General features: G+C 53.0%; 1 protein-coding gene across 7 annotated transcripts in view; it reads right to left on the reverse strand.

Annotated features, from left to right (window-relative positions):
* Positions 1 to 20,560, reverse strand: part of ST3GAL2 (ST3 beta-galactoside alpha-2,3-sialyltransferase 2) — a 73,970-nt gene extending 53,410 nt beyond the window's left edge. For all 7 annotated transcript variants that reach the window (XR_003791537.1, XR_003791538.1, XR_003791534.1 and 4 more), the window contains exon 1: positions 20,410 to 20,560. The gene's annotated coding sequence lies outside the window, so the exon portion shown is untranslated. The remainder of the gene's footprint in view (positions 1 to 20,409) is intronic.
* Between the last annotated feature and the right edge of the window lie 384 nt (positions 20,561 to 20,944).

The raw sequence follows: 20,944 nt of genomic DNA on the forward strand, positions 1-20,944 counted from the left end.
AGTGCGCGGGCCTCTCACTATCACGGCCTCTCTTGTTGCGGAGCACAGGCTCCAGACGCGCAGCCTCAGTAGTTGTGGCTCATGGGCCTAGTTGCTCCGCGGCATGTGGGATCCTCCCAGACCAGGGCTCGAACCCGTGTCCCTTGCATTAGCAGGCAGATTCTCAACCACTGTGCCACCAGGGAAGCCCCATTTTGTCTTATGTATTACTGCCATGTGTTTAGAGTATAAATTTACAGTGCCATCTTGACTGGATGAGTTGGATTAAACTATTTATACCAAGGAACTGGGAATCACTGCCAATACCAGTCTCCTGAGGAGGTATATCAAACCATCTCTAACGAGGTTCACAGAACTCCAGCCAATACACTGAGCGAAGCCGACTGAGCCTGGGGTAAGCTGATCAAAAGTTCCAATTAAAACTGCTCTCCCATCCCCACCCCATCTTCATTCCAGTCCACCATGGGATGGAGGCAGGGGCAGGCAGACATGCAAATAGGATCTTTCAGATGTGGTCTGACCAGGCCTTCACCGAGGAAGGCCAGCCCTGCCTTCAGCCCCTCTTCCACACCACTTGAGCATTTCCCAGTGTTGCACCTGGCTGGGGAAACATGCATACTGGCCACATGGACACTCTTGATAAAAGGTCCATCTGACTCTCTTCAAGTCCCCAGCCCACCTGCAGCAGGCCCAGCCTTTAGTTTCAATTACATCAGAACAGCAGTGAACTCAGGAGCCACATTCGAGTCCAGGCTACCACCAGGCAGCTAGCCACTTTTTCTTTCCAGGCCAAGGTTCTTGGACCATCAGAGGAAGGCTACCCCACCTCCAGCCTCTTCCTCTCTGATTATCTCCTGCTTGTTCCTGCTGACCACCACTTTGACTTCCAAGCCATGGCAATCAGCTTTCTTGGCTCAGACCCTTCCTTGCTTGTTTCTTTCAGCTGCTAATGGATTCTGAAGGTTTGGCCCTCAGCCCTTTTTCTCCTTTGCCTCTCTATGGTGCCCCATCCCCCTCCAAATCAAGAGCCTGCCCTTCTACCCTAGATTCTAGATTATATTCTCCATTGCCTCTTTAGCCATGTGGCATTTCGGACTTAACAAACTCATCACCTTCCTGCATTCAAAAGCTTACGAGATGGAGATGCAGCTCTCTCAGTCCTGGGGCCAAGGTCAGGCTCCTTCACACAGCATCCAGAGATCCCCAAACCAGGCCACCCTCCGAAGCCTCATCTCTCACCGTGTCCTACCCTCCAGGGGTTATGAGCTAATTTGGACCACAGGCCAAATCTGGCCCATATTTATTAATATCCTACACGAAACCTAAAAAGACACAGACATGTTTATCTCCTTCACTTAAGCTCTAAGTGTACAGACACCATGTTATTTAATTCACTATCTAGCATTGGCCTTCATATAGCAGGCATCAAAAAATATTTGTCCATGGCGGGGAGGGATAATTTAGGAGGTTGGGATTAACATATACACACTACTATATATAAAACAGATAATCAACAAGGACCTACTGTATAGCACAGGGAACTCTACTCAATACTACGTGATAATATGGGAAAAGAATCTGAAAAAGAATAGATACATGTATATGTATAACTGAATCACTTTGCTCTATACCTGAAACTAACACAGCACTGTAAATCAACTACATTCCAATATAAAATAAAAATTTTAAAAAATTTTGTCCAACTGAATATCACCTCTCTACATAACCCCAGGGTTATAAGAAGCAGAAGAGGGGAGTTCCCTGGTGGTCCACTGGTTAGGATTCGGAGCTTTCACTGCCGTGGCCCGGGCTCAATCCCTGGTTGGGGAACTGAGATCCCTCAAGCCACACGGCATGGCCAGAATAAAAAATACATATAAATTTTTAAAAGTAAACAATAATAAAAAATAAGCAGAAGAAATAAATGGTAATGAAAAAATGTTTTGAAGCCACTTTCATAAATCACTGTATAAATATGCAGATGGAAGTGATCATTATAACCAGCCCCCACTCTTTCAGCTTTGACGTTCTAGAAGTGAAAGCTTTCTCTAACTTCTCGTGGACCACCAAGACACACGAGGCCTCAGGTACAAACCAGGTTTCACAAATCGGAGGCAATGAGAAGAGTGAGTGTGTAAAAGCTAGAGAAGCTGCTGGGACGGTGGGAACAGTTGAAGTGGACTGCTCTTAAGCTTCTGTCAGCAGAGACACACCAGGGCTGCTAGGGACAGTACTCTCTCTGGTGGCTCCCCTAAGCACCGCAGGCTGCTGGCTAAGTCCTCCTTAGCTAGGACTTGTCAGATCTCACAACCATCCACCACAGCTCAAAGTCCCTTTCCAGTCAAGCCTCCCAAAATGAAGAAGGCACCTAGAAACACTTGGCTTCACATTTTGGCTTTGCCGCTTGTCAGCTATCAACCATTTAGCCCCCCTGATCTGTAAAATGGGAGTACCATCTACTTTGGAGGGTTTCTGGAAGGACAAGAGCCAGAAAGCTCCCAGCCTCAGTGCCTGTGCTCCTGGGGTGGGCAGGTGGAGGGCCACGGTTTGGTTAGTCCAAGACCCAGCCTGGCCAGCTTTCTGGGCTGCAGGTCCGTGACCCCGAATAGGCAACACAGGTCCCTCAGCACCCTCAGCCCCACTCCAGCTCCGGATTCCCCAGGCCAGCACCGCCAGGGTCTTGCTCCAGAGCTTCCTTCCCTGCCTAACCACAGGCACTGCCTGCCCACCCCATCGACCCCCCCACTGTGGCAGCTTCCAGGGAGGTGGAGTGGGCAGGGTAGACCTGAAGTCTCAGAGCCAGCTCTGCCCCAATGACCCCCACCCCCAGGCTGCACAGCGAGCAATGCTGTGTCCATCCTGTGGCAGAGCTTGTGGGTCACGGAGCCTGTCTCACGTGTTCCCTGGCTTCATCACACTACACAGAACAGAGGCCTGCCCTGAGCTGGTTCTAAACAGCTCACTGAGGTCCATCCCATACTTGGCCACCTCTGTGGCTCTCTAGACACAAGTTGGCAGCAAGATTCTAGAAGAGACACACAGCATCTCACACGCATTTCATTCTACAGATAACGCACCCGGGAGAACTTTTCAACCAAGATTTTTAAAAGCCTTAGTCTTTGGTGTCTTTTTTTAAGTTTTCAAACTCTAAGTATTGGGCTTTGTATTTTGATGAAAACTCAGAATAGTGGCATTTGGGGCCTGTGACCAGTAATCAGACCAAACTTGTAACCGACCATGGATCTGAATAAACCTGTTCTTGGTCCTGAAAAAAAAAAAGATTCTAGAAGAGACAAAGTTTATAAGGGGGTTCCTCTACAGGGCTGAAAGCCTCTGACATTAAGAGAAGCAGGAGATGGACCTCTCTGGCAGTCCAGGGCTTAAGATTCCGAGATCGAGCCCAAAAAAAAAAGAGAGAGAGAGAGAGAGAGGCCGGAGACTGGGAAAGAAATCTAAGCTTCTTTGAGGACTTCTGGAGGAAGCAGGGAGCAGAATGAATTAAATGGTGGCCTAGGGCAAGTCAGAGAGGAGTCTGGAGAAGCTGAGGTCTAGACCTTATTGCCCAACTCTCCCTTCCAAAGCAATTAAACTTGACTAGCCCACCCACACCCAGGGTCAGGAGACCACGATGCTTACAGTCTGCTCTGATTTCCTCTAAAGATAAGGTTCAAAGCGTGGGAGGCTTGGCTATTCTTCATGGTTTAAGATTCAGATCTCAGTCACAACAGAGATGTAATGAAGAACCACAGAAAAGCTGCCGGGCCCTCCTTTTCCTTCTGCACCTTGTCAGGATGCCTAGGGGATGCTTCGAATCTTAAGAGAAAAGCAAAGAGAAAAGCAAAGGATGTGTTCATTCAGCAAATATTTATCGCACAGGGGAGTGGCAGACAGCATGGGAAGAGCCCCAGGCCTCTCCCTCCTTGTACAGCCGCATCACTGACCCCTTAGCAAAGCTCTTCTCTCTCCAGCCTTGCAGTTCCTGCTCTGTCGAGGAGCAGAGCAATGGGACTCCTCTGTTTTGAGGACGCCCCACCAGCCCCTCTAGTCTGTCCGCCACCCAGGGCTCCTTGGTTTTGCCGGCCAGGCTTCCCCTAGGAGAGCTGCCCTTCCAGGGGTATGCCAAGGGCAGCTGACTCCAGAGACCAGCAACCCAGGTCCCAGCTGTCAGCCTCTCCCTCTAAAGAGGAGGGAGCTGGTGACAGCATATCCCAGAGGCCTTCAGAGGGGCATAACCAGAGCAATACCCACCAGCTAGAACACGGGTGGAGGGCAGAGCCGAGGGCTTCAAGAAGGACGAGGTGAGTCAATCCTCAACTTACAGACCCCTTGGGGAGAAGGATCATGCTTCCTGTCCAACTCACGCTTATCAATGGGAGTCCTCCTTCCTCAGAAACACGGGTTACTCCAATCCTCCACAATGTTGGCTCCCCCAAATGCACACACACTCTACCCTGGGGTGGGAGGAGTAGTGTAGGTTTGATAGATAGAAGGTTTAAAAGAGAGTCTCATTGCATTCCATTGTCCCTGCCAGAAATGGGTGAAAAGAAAGGAGTAAATGGTTTCTCCGGGTAACCTTCAACCCCCTTCTCCCCAACCCACACACCCACGTGGCAGGGGACAAGCCTGTGAAAACCTGTTCCATACACCCAGACAGCTTCCTGGAATACTCCCAGGCAAGGGTATGCAGACTGAGAAGGAAGCTCCAGGGGCTGAGGGCAAAGGGCAAATGTTCTCCTAAAAGAGCAGATTCATACACATGGCAGAGAGAGGCAGGGCATTCCCTTTCTAACTCCCAACCAGCCCTCTTAGACAGCAACCCCAAGAAATCCTGAATCTGATAACTCTCGCCCTCGCCACTGGGGAAGCGGCAGGACTGGTGCTTCTGTTTTCCACCACTGCCCTGGCTCGCCCCTTCCCAAGCCTGCACTGCACTGTGGCACGGGGCTCTGGACAGGGTCCTCCTCCCTATACTGTAAGCACTGGAAGGTTGGCCACCTGAAGAAAGCTGATGGGGAAGGGCTGAGCTAGGGTCTATACAAGTCCTGCCAGGACACACCTAGGGAAGGGAGAAGCTGTGCTTCTAGAATCTTCCAGGCCACAGTCTCTGTGGCTCACAACTCCAGCCAGGCCTTGGCCCAGGCCCAGAGTTGAAGGATTCAACTTAAAACTCTGGCATCTATCCCCATATCCTCTGTGGGATGGGGGGGTGGGGCAGAGAATGCCGGGGAAGAGGTCATAACCTAAGTGGCCAGCACTGTGACCCTGCAGGAAAGGGGCCCGGGAAGCAGGGTGACTGATGCTTCGCTGGAAAGGAAGGCTGCAGGACCTGTGTCTGTGTAGTCATTGTATGTGCACGACCCAGTAGGACTCCAGGCCCTCAGCAACCAGGGGGCAGACACCAGCCCTTCCTGGGGGGCATACTGGGATGGACCTGGCCCAAAGCTCTGATACACAGGGCAAGCTCTGGCCCCTGACAAGGCTGGCAGAGCTCCTGGGATGTGAAGGTCCAGAAACAGTGCTTCTGGGAGCACAGCAGCCCCCGTTCTGGGGTTCTTCCGTCCCCCAACCCACGGCGGAAGTCAGGGGCGCACACTCACTCCACTAGGGCCAGCGTCACACTTGAAGGTGCAAGTGAGAACAGGGTTGTGTGTCCTCAGTGCCAGGACTGTGCAAACCTCTTCCCCTGGGCTGGTATAACCTATGGCTGGAACTCTTCAATCCTCATGGCCCAGCTAAGCCACCCAGGTGGGAAGTCTGCCAGAGCCTCTGGGACCAGGCAATATCATGAAGGTGACAGTCCAGGCTGCAGGCACGGAGGCCTACTTTGTCTGGGGCGAATTTCTCTAAAGGGCTCCAACCTCGGCAGGGTAGCAACAGTGGGCTGTAACTGTCGGCAGACAACCTCCCTTACTCTATCCACCCTGCCCCCACATTTCCTTATCAGGCGGCGGTTCTTCTGATTTTTTTGCTGCTTCATCTGAACACTGGTTATGAAATGGGAGCACCTTGCGTGCCAGCAGGCAGCCGTTTGGGGCGTGGACACCGTCCTGGGCACCACTTACATGCCAGGCAGGATGCAGAATTGGGGCTGCAGGCTGGAAACTCCACTTTGTGGTCAGGCGCTTATCTCCTTCTTTCATCAAGATTAGATGACTTCAAAGTGTTCTTTTTACTTTCTTTTTTTTTAAACCAGAACACTCTTTCCCCCCAACCCACCCGAAAACTTCCATCAACCAGGCCAACTTATCAGTTTCTATTCTTGTGGCCCAGTGGGAAGAGGGAGGCTGGTGGTGAGACTTGTATAATTCCTGCCAAGATCAGATGCTGGAGAACCACCAACCCTTTACGGCAGCTTGTGGGCTAAGCTGGGGCCTGAGTGCTGTGTCAAGAGATGGGGCGGGCTTCCCTGGTGGTGCAGTGGTTGAGAGTCCGCCTGCCGATGCAGGGGACATGGGTTCGTGCCCCAGTCTGGGAAGATCTCACATGCCACGGAGCGGCTGGGCCCGTGAGCCATGGCCACTGAGCCTGCGCATCCGGTGCCCGTGCTCCACAACGGGAGAGACCACAACAGTGAGAGGCCTGCGTACCGCAAAAAAAAAAGAGATGGGGCCCTGTTACGAGGCTTACTTATAATAAATAAGGTGACACTGTTATAGGTACAGTCATGTAGGTGCCAATTCCCTGGGGGACCTCGGGAAGGAGCTACATTCCCTCACAGCCAATCAGCCCTGAGTAGAGAGGAGGTGGCCCACCTGCCCTAAAGAGGACTCATGACAGGATGGGTCCCAGGGGTCCTTAGGGAGACAGGTCAGCGCTAGGAGACCAGAGACTCTGGCAGAAAGGCATACAGAGGTGCGCTGGCCCTAGGGGTGGGTATCTCCAGTGGGGAGAGTACCCCGAAAACCCTGGAAACAAACCAGTAACCTGTCCTCTGTGAGCCAGACTGTTTTTACTCTTCATACACCCTATCTTTAGCTTTCCTTTGTTCTCCTTTTATACTTAGTAACGTCTTTCGTCTTTGGGAAAGGTCAGACTGTGGCAGCTATGCTAATGAAAACACAAAGGAGGTGTTTGCATCCATGCCTGGACCAGGAGATTAAAGGGAGCAATGTCCCCTCTCTCCCTCGGGAGTGGAGGTGGAGAGAAGCCCAGAGGTGGGCCCTTTGCTCAGCCTGTGTCCTCTGGAGTCATCTTTCCCACAGAAACCTTGGGAATTGCAGTTAGAGGCTCTGAGCTAGTACCCAGCCTGGTGCCACAGGGCAACTGCCAGCACCAATCCCGCAGGAAGCACCCCTGCCCTGTGCCCCCGCGAATCCCTGTGTCACTAATATTCAGCTCCAGGAGGCAGAGAGCAGGTGGCTGGTAAACTGTAGAGGCCAGTGCACACCTGCTTTCATTCACCCCTTGCTCTGGCTAAGCCGTCTTCCTCGTCACCGAGGAGCTGATAACATGCTGTGACTGACTCAGGCAGGACCCCTGGGAGGAAAGAACATCCCCAAGGTTGCTAGGCTGGTCATCCGCTTCCCTTCAGGAAAGTGGCAATATCAGCTGCTATGCGTAGAGCAAAGGCAGCCTTCCCCTTGCCCTGCCTCTGCCCCTCGCCCCTGGGTGAGCGGAGCCGGGGGGGCAGCAGGGAGCCCTCCCCAGTCCCATCCTCAAAGAGCGATTCATCCTCCTGGACCTGGCCTACATTATATGTTCCCTGCTAAGATAATATCTGTCATGACATCTATTACTGTTGTCAACTTTGGGGGAACATGGAGGGGAGGAATACACCAACTGGGGTCCATCACCATGGTCCCCAGGGAGCGGTATCTTTTGGCTAACTTTATTATGTATCCTGGGGTTACAAGGGGATGGCCAACATGATGGTGCTTATTTGGGGCTTGGGCTGTACAGGGTGACCTGGGGGCCACCAAGAGGTGGGGCCCAGGGCCTCCTTTCAAGCCCCTTGCCTGGTGAGACTGGGGCAGCCCCACCTCAACACGTGTCTATGAGTTAACATTTTACAGTGAACTCTGGACTAAACCCAGATGACCTCAATTCCAGGAATGGCTTTGCTATTCGACAGCTGCGTGTCTGGGCAAATCTTACCGCTCTGGGCCTCAGGTCCTCCATCTGTAAAATGGGCATGATGATGCCTGCTGCCCTGCTTACCTCACAGTCCCCATCAAGATGAAATAAGCAATGACTATAAGCTTCAAGGCACTATGTACCCGAGGTACCAGTGAATTTCAGCCTCACCGAGAAGAGGGAGTCGGGGACAAGAGTAGGCACTGTGGCTAAGCCTGAGGGAACAGGAGGCCGGACCCAAGCTGGCCAATCTCTGGGAACATGAACCCAGACAGAAACAGGTGGACCAGGGAGCCTGCGGGAGCCAAGCATGCAGGGCAGACACAGCGCTCTGGTCAGTCTGGGTTGGCAAACAGTTCAGGAGAGAAGACTGGTTGTCAACACGCATATGAAGGGCAGGAGGAAAGATGCATGAGGAGATGGTCAGAATGAAAAAGGAATTCAGTCCCAAACTCAGAAGAGCCCCGCCTTGCTCACTGAGCACCTTGGGGCTGGGGAGAAGCACCCCCAAGCTCCCAGGACCTCCAGCATCTTATTAACATACATGTCACACTCAGGGGACAGCCTTCCCTTTCTGACCAGGGGCCCCAGGGGAGTGACCCACTCTGGGCAAGACACCTGTGTCAAACTGAACTTGAGGTCTCCTCCTGCTAAGGTGAGGCTCGAAGCCCCAAGCACTTTTTTTTTTTTTTTTTTGCTGCACCGCCCAGCTTGCAGGATCTTAGTTCCCCAACCAGGGACTGAACCCAGGCCCTTGGCAGTGAAAGCGCAGAGCCCTAACCACTGGACCGCCAGGAAATTCCCTCAGAGCTCTTTCTACAACACCCCATTCTTGGCTCTGCCAAGCTGAGTCAAACATCTGTACCCTTTACAAATTGGAGGTGATGCGCAAACTGAGGCCAAAATTGTGCTATTCATCTCTCTGTACCTGAAACTGGCACCACCATCCTGGGCATTCTCTTCCAAGGGAGAAGACACAGGGGCACAACCCTCCCCAGCAGGAAATACAACGTAATCCAGAAAGCACAGCAGCCCTAGAGCTACATTCTTATCTAGGCCCCAGCAGGAAACTGCACAGAGGAGGGTGAGCATCTAGGAAGTTGAGATGACAGGGGAGACAGGGAGGGGATGGAAGCAGCACCAGGGCAGAAGCGGGCAGACTTGGGCCAATGCCTCCTCTGTTTACTGGGACCTGGTTGAACGCACACTGAGTGAATGTCTCCCTCATCTCAGACAGATGGCCCCGGGCCACCACGAGGAAGGGGCTATTTTCCATAACCTGCCTGTGTCTATTCTTTGTCTTGCAGTCCAGGGGATCAATGACTTTGTCGATGGGCAAACGGGGTACGGGGGCTCCTCCCTAAAAGACACCACTTACTACTGGAAAGAGCCTCAGCCTGCAAGTCAGATGACCTGGGTTCTGGACTCAGTTCTTCTACCTACTGGTTTGAGGAGATCAGGCATATTTCTCAACCCTACTTCCTGATATGTAAATGGAATGACTCAATGATTCTAAGTCCCATTCTACATGCTAGCATTCAGTTTTTAACAAGGTAAATGAATACATGGCAATAAATCCTTATAAGTTTGTCTACAGTGGTGATTCTGACATGCACACCTAGCTCTGCTTACTGCCTCAATACACAAAGTCTTTAGAATGCATGACAACCCCATTTTCCTTTGGGAAGTCATCTCTCCCCAAATTTCCATCCCTGTGCCTGGCCAATCAGAGCACCAAATGCAGCCAGCCATGTACTTGATCCAAGGTTGGGCAAGGACCCTGATTCCAAGTGAACCCAGGACTGCTGACAGGTACAGTCAGCCTGCACTGCTGACAGGCACCTTCTACCACATGGGAACTGAGAATGCTGTCACTATGGAGAAGGGTGGGGTGAGATGGAGTTGTTTGAGTCCCTCATCTTCCCTGTATGTGGCCAGCCATTCCCTCAGGTATGAGTCAACAGATTCCCTTTTATCAAAGCACTTTGAGTTGGATTCTTGGCTGTTGTAATTGAAGAAGTCCAACTGATACAATCTTGCACACATGTACAACCATTTTCCATTTCATTTAAAGGAATTTTAAAAAGCCACTACAGTATCGCTTGCCATCTGGTGCAGAAGGGTTGCCCTGAACCTGGCCCTAAAACCCTGTCCTTGATAGGTCAACCCAACTCAGAGGCCCATGGGCCCACAGGAACAGAAGTGATTCTGGGATTCCCATCAGTGACTCATTCCTGGCCAGGACCCACACCCTTCTCCAGCTGCGGACACTGCCCAGATGTACAGATGGTGAGAGAGCCACTGACATGCATGGCCTTTCTGGGTGGCCTGGGTGGGGTCAGGAATGCCCATAGCCAGAGTCCCCTCGCCACAAGCAAGACTGGAGGGCCCTGGCTGGGCCCTGAACCGGCTGAAGTGGTCAGGGAAAGAAAAGATGACCCTGGACATGGAACGCAACAGGAAGTCAGAACCCTAGGTTCCATTCCTTATCTGGCAATGGATTTTGGGAGGAACCCTTTCCAAACCGGTTTCTCAACCTGTTAAGAGTCATGTCTGGCTTTTCAAATGATGTCAGACACTCCCCTGAACTGCAGACACATCTATCCCACTCATTTCTGGAAGCCGCCCCTTTGATGACATATCTTAGAGGCACCCAAAATTACCTCAGACTCACCCTGCTCCAAATCAAACTCACGCACGCTCTAAGCCCCCCAAACTGGACTCCCTTCTGTATTCCCAGTGTCTGGAAAGGGACATCATCCAGCCAACCCTGAAACCTGGGAGTCATCTATGTCCCTTCCTTCCTTCAACCTCCTGCAGCCAACCTCTTATCAAGTCCACCTGTTTACCACCTAAATCTCTCAGCTTTCTACCTTCCTCCATGTCTGCCACCATCACTCTATCCCAGGAACTGTCACCCTCCACCAATAGTAGCCCCTTAACTGCTAAAGCCCCAGATCTACTCAACGGACCCCCCTCTAATTCATTCTCCAGAGAAAGGCCAAAGTTATCTTTCCAAATGCAAGTTCCATCAGATCCCCATTTCCACTCCTCCCAGCAAAACACCCAGCCCTCCCAAAGCTCTGGGGCAAAGGTGGGACTCCCTTAAGACCCCATGGTCCCAGGTCTGGCTGGCTGAGTGGCAGGTTAACCCTGAGACCAAAATGGACCAGGCAGGTCTGGGAGTCATTGCTCAGCCCAGAACCCTGGCCACACCCTGGAGTACATCCCACTCCCAGGTCAGGCTCAGAACAGCTCAGTCTTGCCAGGACTGACCCTCCCCCAGTACAGACTTCATCTAACCACAGATGGCAACGGGAGCTAGAGGCCAAGCAGGGGAAGCCCAGCTGGACTGAAGCCAGGGGCTGTGTATGTCAGAAAGGAGAGAAGATAGAGCAGGGCCACAATAGCCTGTCAGTATCTGTGGCACAGGCTGAGAGAAGGCAGCTGTCGGGAGGATAAAACTCAAGAAGCCTATCTCTTCCCTCTTATCAGACTGACCCTTGGCAGCCTCACAGCCTGTGGAGAACAAACAGTCATTAACAACCCATCCCATACTTCCAGCACAATCGTGTACAACCAGCCCAGCCCTGGGAAAACCCAGGCCTTCCCCCCTGCCAGGGTGGTTCTTGGGGCCCATCTCTTGGCCAGACCTCTCCATCCTGCTTCTCCTTCTTGAGCAATGAAATGTTATGCTCTGCTCAAACTGGTCTCCTCGGGGCCAGTGGTCCCTGCCCATTCATTTCAGGCCTTTGCATCATGTTATGTGTGGCCTTTGCCTCACCATCTTCCTTCTCTCCTCTACTAAGAAACTCTACCCAGCCCCCTTCCAGGCATGTTCTCAACTCCTTGCAGACCCCCCAGGAGTCTGTGCTGCTGAACTGGCGTCTCCCATGATCAGCCTGTCATCCAACCTCCCATGCTGGCTTTGGGGAAAAAATCTTGCTAGAGCAGAGTTAGGGTATAAGGAGGTGAGGGGACTGGGAGCAGAAAGAAACAGGAAGCCTATAAACAGTCACCCCAAAGGCTAACCAGTATAGGCCAGTATAGGAAGGGAAGAATGCAATGAGAGACCAGTTGGGTTTTTCTGCCTGAACCCAGGACAGAGGCAGAGCGAGGGTTGGGAGGTGGGGATGAGGACAACGAGAGGCACGGGGACAGCTCCCTTGGCTGCAGGAGCCCAGGTTCTCCAGAGAGATGCCGGAGCAGGCTGGCTGCTGTTCAGTACATCCAAGCGGGTTAGCAGAAAGGTCAAACCGATTCCCATGGACGTCTGGACTGCATGGTGGTATCCTGGGCCTCAGCACTATCTCCTCACTCAGGATATGGCATTCCTCTGTCAGGTCTACCAGACGATTTGAGAGCAAATCCCTGAACAGGTCTTTAAATTCTTTATTTACAGATGAGGACTCTGGGGCCCAGAGAGAGGCAGAGACTTGCCCTGGGTCACACAGCACCAAACCCCTGCAGGTAAGTAAGACAGTGAGAATCCTGTATACACCCGGCCAGACTGGGCCCTGGACTATGAAAATCACCGGGGGCCCCCTGACCAAACAAACTGCTTCCTCTTTGGAAGAGCCAAATAGCCCTGCCCTGAGGCTCTCATTCAGGCCAGGCCCCACCCTGGCCACAGTGGCAGACAACAGAGGGTCTGCCGGCTCCTCTTCCTGTTTTGCACTGGATGAATGGCAGGGTAGGCCCACAGATCCAGGATGGGCAGGAACTGCTGGGATAGTGGGTGGGCAGCATAGGTGGAAGAAGACACCTTGTGAAATATCTCAACCAGGTGTAAAGAGGGGTGAAGTATCTTCTGTGTTAATCCCAGGAAACGCCACTTGAGAGATCTGAGCTCACATTTATCCACTGCTGCTTTAGGGTCCAGCGTGAGTTGCTTTTCAGGCACTGAGGGAATCCCTTCATTCATCAGCTACCACTGTGGCCTTGGGCTGGACCTCCCTGACATAAGCTGCTTACCCTGCTCCCATTGCATAGCACCTTCCTCTCTAAGGAAGTGCCAGCACTGGCTCCCCTACACTGGAAGAGCCTGAACGGGGTTCCCATGCCTCTCCAAACCCCCTTCGGGCTTTCCCATCTCCCTCTACCCGTGGCACCTGGGGTCTCCTCCTGAGCCATGCTGGAGGCCCCAGGGATCAGCCAGAAGCTACAGAGGTGTGGGTTCAGGGAAATACAAAGCCCTCTGGGACAGGATGGAACAGAGAGAAGGCCAAACCCTGAAAACTCCCTTGTGGCCGCCTCGGACTCAGATGGTTCCCTAGAAAACCCAAGAGACAGGAACTGGGAGCTCAGTGGCTCTCGCCCCTCCCCTGCCTTCCCGCACAGCCTCAGTCCCGCCGGCTGCTGTCTGTTCCACTTGCTCGGCCAGAGGACTCAGCACCGGGCCAGAGACTTTTGTTTCCTCCTGACTCTGGTTCCAGTTTACCATCAGTATCAAATGAGGTATTTTGTTTTCAGCTGAACTTGGGAGAGAATGAGGGTTGCAGAGCACTCCACTGACAGGTCAGGGGAGAGTCCCTTGCAAACCCAAAGGGACCCTCCCCACCAGGAAGGAAGGAGGTGGTAACTATGCATGGTGACAGATGTTAACTAATTTGTAGACATTTCAGTGTATACAAATATGGAATCGTTATGTTGTATACTGGAAACTGACATAAGGTTATATGTCAATTACATTTCAATTAAAAAAAAAAGGAAGGAAGGAGTGGGAGTGAAGCAGGGTGGAGCTGTGGGAGGTGACATGAGTGGGGAGGGGCAATCCCCACTCCCGCCCTCAGTTCCCTCACTTGTACCTCTTCCTACAATCCACCTCTCAACCTCCCCTCTCACTACCCACTCCAGCCCCTCTGAATTCCCTTCAGCCACACTAACAACTTGCTGATTCTTCCTCACCAGAACAGTTCCCTCTAGACCAATTAGCTATTCGCATTTGTTGCCGATTTTCTTCCTCAGAAGGCTTCAGACCTGCTCAAGCTGGGAGGCTGTTGCCTGCCTGCTGTGCTAGGACTTTACAGCGGAAGGGTGGAGAGAAAGGGTGAGGGCTGCTCTCTGGGGTCCCTGGGTCATGCCCCAACACCTCAGGGTCTCCTGCCCTCCCTCGAGCACAGGATGGGCCTCATGCCTCAACTGCACAGAAGCAGGGCTGCTTTCTGTGTCCCTCTGGTATGTTTCCCTCCCTGATCCTAGAGAGGAAGAGAAGGAGAAAAAAGGAAAAAGGATGCTAATGGGCAAAGGTGATAAACTAGCAAGAGATGAGAAACAGAGGCCTACAGGACAGAGAACAATGCCCCTCCAGGGAGGAGATCCCTGCGCTGCCGGCTCCCCTCCCACGTCAGCAGCCGGTGGGGTGATGTCAGTCAACCTCTTTCCCTCTCTGGACTTCCTCATTTGCAGAGTCACATCCCCTTGAAGGAAGAAGCCATTTGAGGATGTTTTTCAACAACTGATAGCAGAACTGTTTGTTTCATTTTAATGTTATTATTATTCACAAATACAAATGTTATTATTTCACAAATACAAATTTAGCACAGACATCAAAATAAAGAAAAGTTACATTTTTCTCTAGATTTCTCTTGCCCCTGGTTCACCTTACTGTCCATGGTGGAATGCACTGCATTCATAGGTGACAAAATATCACATATATTTGAATGCTAACAGCTCTAACTGAGAGGAACAGTCCTCTTCACCCAGGAAGATGACCTTCTCTCTGAGAGTCTGTGGAGATAAGTACTCTTCAGCACTGCCACTCCTGCCCCACCCCAGAGAGGACCCTGTCCCCTCCCTCCCGTTCCTGTAGGAGGAAACTTGCCCAGTTCTCAGCTAGAAAGTTGGGGTGGCCCAAAGCCCAGCCTATGCCCTGGGGCCTTAGGAGAGATCTGCAATGGCAACATGAAAGCGTGATTGACAATATGCTGTATAATGATTTATGAATAAGCACCAAGAAGTGCTCTAGAATGGCTGCTTAAGGAAACACACAGGCGTCCCTGGTGAGCCCGGCCTAACTGGAGGAAAAGCCTGTTGTCCCCAGGCAGGCAAAGTTCAGACCCTCTCCCTGCAAAATGTCATTTGGAGATGTTTGCCCTAATAGTTAGTGAGGACTTGTTAACAACCATTCTGAGCACAGAGGGAGGAAAATCTAAAACCTAAGTCCCCAGAGAGCTGGGCCAGGTCCTTTAGTTGGTAAGGGCTCAGGTATTGGGAACATGTGGTGGGGGAATTTGGGGCATGGGAACTGAGAGTGGGGAAGGGGAAGGAGGAGGAAGAAGGCCACGCAGGTGGAAGTGCGCAGACAGAAGAGATGGAGGCATGTTGAGCGTGGACAACAAAGCCCCAGCTGCTTTCAGGATGTACTGGGCCCCTGAAGCTTTGGGGCCCCACCTCCTCAGGGCTGAGGCCCCAAACCTCAGGCAGCATGGAGTCAGGAGTAACGAGCTCACCAGGGTTCCGTGTGTGCTGTGAGCATCCTGCGTGCAGCTCCTCCAAAGCAAAGGCACATCATCTCCTGCAAACTCTTTCTCCTCCTGACTGCCCCACTTCAGCTAAAGGAACCAACCTCATCACCCAAACAATGAAGTGTCAAACCCTAGCCAATCAAGTGTCTGTTCCAGAAAATATCTACTTTCACAACTCTAGAATCAGTCCCTTCTTTTCCATTTCTACTGCCAAGTTCCAGCCTTCATTACATCTCACCTGGACCCTATCTAGTTTTCCGTTTCCTCCCTCCCTTCTTTTCTTGTCCCCTTATGACCCAGCTATACCCTGCTGCCAGCCTGCCCTCTGCCTGCTCAGAAACCTTTCAGAACCAAGCCCTCCCTTTGCTGTCTGCCGATTCGAGTGCTCGTTGAGCACCTTGCTGGACCGATCTCTTGCAGTGTCCACTGCCACTTCTTCTGGGGACTTCAGCTTTTGGATACAGTCTGGGGGGACTGCCTACCATGCCACCAGCCCTTCCCTGGCCAGGAAAGAAGCATGACCCAGCCTGGGCCAAAGAGACATATCCTCCCTGGGATATGACTCCCAAGCTGTGGTGACAAAATTACAGAGCACAGCTGGAACAGATTTATCCTGGCGACAGTGGTACCCTGAAGAGGCTGGACTTTGGCTCCTGCCTTACCCACTCCAAGACCCTGGAGGGGACTTGGGTCCTGAGTCATCCCTCAGATTCTAGGAGTTCCCATAGCCCCCCAATGAAGTCCTTTCCTGCCAAAATCAGCCAAGCTGTTGCTTGTAACCAAACAGGATCTTCTCACTGCTTTTTGAAATACCTCTCCTATGCTCCAACCAAAAGGGAAAACTCCCTATAAGTGCCATGATGGCCTCTCTCTGCACCTGTTGGCCTGCACACTCTCCAGCCTGTAGGCACTGCTGCAACTCTACCTGCCCCTTCAGGGCCCAACCCAAAGGCCTCTTCTGAACCCTCTACGTGGATGACTTCCGCCTCCTTTAAACCCACAAGCCACTGGCTGCCCCTTCTGCCTTCCACTGTGGACACTAGTGTACTTGTCTTATCCCTCTCCCAGCGGACAGTGACTTGGTCATTCTCTCCTCCACAACACCCAGCATAGTTCCAGGCTCAGTAAAATTCACCAGGCTCTGGGGGCAGACAACCCGGACGACAATTACAGGTTTTCCAGGCAAGACAGGCAGTGAGTGACAGAAAGCACCAGGGTGTGCTGTCAGTAAGGCCTGAGTCTGACTTCCGTATCCTCCACTTACCAGCTGTCTGAGCTTGGGCAAGTCTCATAAGTTCTGCAAGGCTCAGTGCTTCATCTATGAAAGAGTGACAATAATGCCGACTCCACAACACTGCTGTGAGGATCTAACAAGCTGACATGTGAGAGCATCTAACCCGGTGACTGGTGAGGAATAAGCACTCAGGGAACAGCAGTCGTTATTCCAGCTATTCATAGCGACTGGTTTAGCAGATGCTCCATCAGAGGGTTGGAATCAGGAGCCCTGGGCCTGCTGTGTGACCCACAGTGCATCTCTCTGTTTCTCAGTAACCCCGCCTGCGTCTACATCTGCCTTATCAACCTCCTAAAGAACAACAGGTGGAAAATGCTTGGCAAAGTAAAAGCACAATGCAAGGGGTTCCTCCTGTTTTTCTAAATTTCAGAGATTCCCAGGCATCCTGTCAAGTGTGCAGCATGGCCAGCACCCCAGCCTGCTCGTTCTGAGGGACAGGGCAGATGAGTGCCGGGTTTGGCATCTGCTTCTCCATGTCCACGCAGCCACCTCTTTTCCAAAGCCCTGGGGCCTAAATGTCCTGCTTTTGTGGGGCCTTCTTTCAAATAGCCACAGGGCAGTGTCTGCTATGTAGTTACAGGGGGACTGGGAGCTCAGGCCCCACAAGTCACCCCTACCATCAACCTAGCCAACACTGGGCAGCATGAGAATGGAAGGAAAAGGCTAATCCAGGGCAGCTGCCAGGACAAGCCTGAGTGGGGAAGCAAGGTAGGAGGAAATTTCTCTTAAGACTTTACATCTGGGGACTTCCCTCGTGGCACAGTGGTTAAGAACCCGCCTGCCAGTGCAAGGGACACGGGTGCAAGCCCTGGTCCGGGAAGATCCCACATGCCGCGGGGCAACTAAGCCCGTGCACCACAACTACTGAGCCTGCGCTCTAGAGCCTGCGAGCCACAACTACTGAAGCCCGTGCACCACAACTACTGAAGCCGGCGCGCCTAGACCCCGTGCTCTGCAACAAGAGAAGCCACCGCAATGAGAAGCCCGTGCACTGCAACGAAGAGTTGCCCCTGCTCGCCTCAACTAGAGAAAGCCCGCATGCAGCAACGAAGACCCAACGCAGCCAAATAAATAAATAAATAAATTTTAAAAAAGGAAAAAAAAAGACTTTACATCTGCCTGGATTAATCACCCAAGCAACCGTCATGGCCCCAAACCAGTGGTTCTCAAGTGTTATGGCCAAGAAACTGGGCAGAAATCAAATCAAATCCTAGTCCCCACCCAGACTGCCTGAACCAGAAAACTCTGGGAGTGGGGCCCAGCCAGCTGTGCTTTAAACAGCTCTCCAGGGGGATTCTGATGTCTGATCAAGTATGAGAGATCCTGCCTTTTAACTGCAAGACTCTCCACTTTAACTCAAATTACTGAACACCTACTATGCGCCAAGGACCAAGCCGGTGGTGATATTTCATAAATGAGGACACGTCTGAAGAACTTCCATAGTTTAATGGTGGTCAAAATCAAGTACACAAATACACAAGGCAGGATGGGGTATAGAACAAAGCAACGGAATCAGCTTCCCATCCCTCTCGCCAGACTCCACCCCTCAGATCTTCTCTTGCCATGACCGGAGGAAAAAGATAACTCCAGTTCTGGGAAACCGGTCCCCCCATGCTTCTATTTCGGACTCCTCATAATTGCAGTTAGTTTTTTGAAGAAGAGTGATCCTCACCCTGAGGCATGTTTCAGGTCCAGAGGTTTGGCTCATGGGGAAATAGCCCATGAGGCCATACCTAGTGGTTCTTAGCAACTTGGAAATTGGCACTACCTAGGGTTTGGGCTCAGAAAGTTCCTAGAGAGCTGTGAGCATGCCACAGCACATCACAACACCGCATTCCCATGCAGGGTCACTCCCTCAGGTCCCTGGCAAGCTCGCACGTGAGTGCAGATGCAGACATAAACACGCACACAGACAGTTGGCCCCCTGGCCTCCCTTCCTCCATTCTCAAGTTACAAGGTTAAAGGCGTCCTATTCACAGCCAAGGGGGAGGGATGCGAGAGGGGTGCTGAAGCAGAGAACCATCTGGTTCAGATCAAGATTGCTCATTCAGGATCTCAGCGGAACTCCCAGAGCCTGCCTTCCTGATGGCTCATAGATTTCCCTCCCTCCCCCAACTCCCCACTGGGAAACTGAAGACTGGGCTAGGAAGGGGTGACCCACAGGCAAATCTGCCGAAGGAAGACAAAATACTGAATTATACACGCAAGTCTGTGCCACCTCTCTGATCCCTGGCTTCCTCTTTCTTTCAAATCCTGAACACCACGACTAAACTTGAGATCACCACCTACAATCACTGCATCTTCCTCCACAAAGAGCTCAGGGCACCTATCAGGCATCCTTCCCTGAACCGGCAAGCCCCTCCAAAGTTAGCAGCAGAAGCAAGATGAGGCTGAGGGGTGTGGTCTCCCAGACTCCTCTTACACGGCCATCTCCACCAATGTAGGAGGTTCCCTCCATCTCAGGGGGGCGCTGGAGTCCATCAGGCCTAATAAGAGGAAGGGATGACCAACCAGCTTCCAGACAACTGTCCCAAAGACAAGATGGGAGTGTGCGTTACTGGCTAGGATTGACTCACCCAGGGACCCCAGAGTGTCCTGAACACCCCTCGGCAGCTTTGGTTGAAAGAGGCTTCCACTCCCTTTCCACCACCAAGCCCCTCTCTCTCCCCTTTCCCCCCAACACCACCTTAGACTCTGTTCTGCAGTGCTTTATAAATGGGAGATGGATGCAGTTGGCAAGAAATAAAAATCAAAAGGCTAACTTGAGTAAACGAGCAATAGGTGGGTGACCCTACAGGCAGAGTAGGCCAGAAGTGAAATACAGGAAGGAGGAGAGGGAAACAGAAGTGGGAGAAAGCCAAAGGAGAGACTAAAGTGAGCTCAGCCCAGAGCTGCAGCAGGGAGCTGGAAAGTTTGGTCACGTCACCTAGGAACGACTGGAGGGAGGAAATGACTCTTCCATGCCAAGACATGGGCTCAGACCAGCCCCACAGGACTGGGGCATGGACTTGGCCAAGTTCCTGGTTTATGCCAAGCCTCAGTTTCTCCAAAGTGGGAAGGAGGTCAAGCAGTTAGGTCTCATCAGAGAGAACTGGGCCACTGTGGGTGGCTTGGGGGCAGTGCCAGGTAGGGGAAAGAGGAGAGAGGTGCTGATGGTGCAGAGGCATCCTTCGGCCAACAGAAGCGGGGCAGGGGTCTCTCAGTAGTGCACAGGCCAGGAGCGCGCGCGGGGGTTGGCGGCGCGAACTAGGCAGTGGACTGAAGTCGGGACTGGGGCACGGAGCGCTTCCCAGGGCTGGGGCTGGGGCTGGAGGCTGCCACCAAGGAGTGGAACAGCCACGCGTGGGAGCGGCTGGAGGTGCAGAAGGAGAAGGCGGGGAAAGGGGATTGAGGCCAATGTAAGCGGACCCCCGCCCCCCACGGGGGAGCCCAGCGCCCCGACCCAGGGGAAGTTGCCGGGGTGGACCGGGCGGGTGTGGGCCGCTGGCAGAGCCAGCTGCCCGCGCAGAGGGGGTTCGGGGCAGAGAGGGGCCCGGGGCGCCCCACATCCCGCCCGCCCTCATCCCGCCCGCGCACCTCACTCAGCGCCGAGCGCCGCGCGGGCCATACTCGCCGCTCCTGCTGCCGCCTCCGCCAGTGCAGAGAAAGCCGCCGCCGCCGCCAGCGTCTGGACCCGTTATCTCCGCGGCTCCCCAGTCCTCCCGCAGCGGGCCAGTCCCGCCCTTGCCCGCCGTGCCCTCCCCAAGCGAGCAGCCGAGCCGCCGCCGCCGCCGCCGCCGCCGCCGCCGCCGCCGCCGCCGCCTCAGCCCGGCCCCTCCCCCCACCCCAGGCCGGCTGGAAGAGAAGGGTGGGGGCAGGGGGGCAACTGCCCCCTCCCCATTCACATCCTCCTGGTCTGTCCCCTCCCACCTCCTCCTTCACGCCCCTGGGCATGCTGGGATATGGAGTCCAGCCTGCGCCAGGCCGCTAGGAGTGTCCGGCATCCAGAACTACTACTCCCAGAAGATAGCGCGTGAGCCTTAGGGCTTCTGGGCTTTGTAGTTTCGCCAAGGCTCAGGGATTCTACCGAGCAAGAGGGGAGAGGGGGATGGGAGATCTCCACTCCCAGAAG

The sequence above is a fragment of the Monodon monoceros genome, unplaced genomic scaffold (assembly GCF_005190385.1).
Source record: "Monodon monoceros isolate NGI ecotype Baffin Bay Population unplaced genomic scaffold, NGI_Narwhal_1 Super_Scaffold_10, whole genome shotgun sequence".
NCBI lineage: Eukaryota > Metazoa > Chordata > Mammalia > Artiodactyla > Monodontidae > Monodon > Monodon monoceros.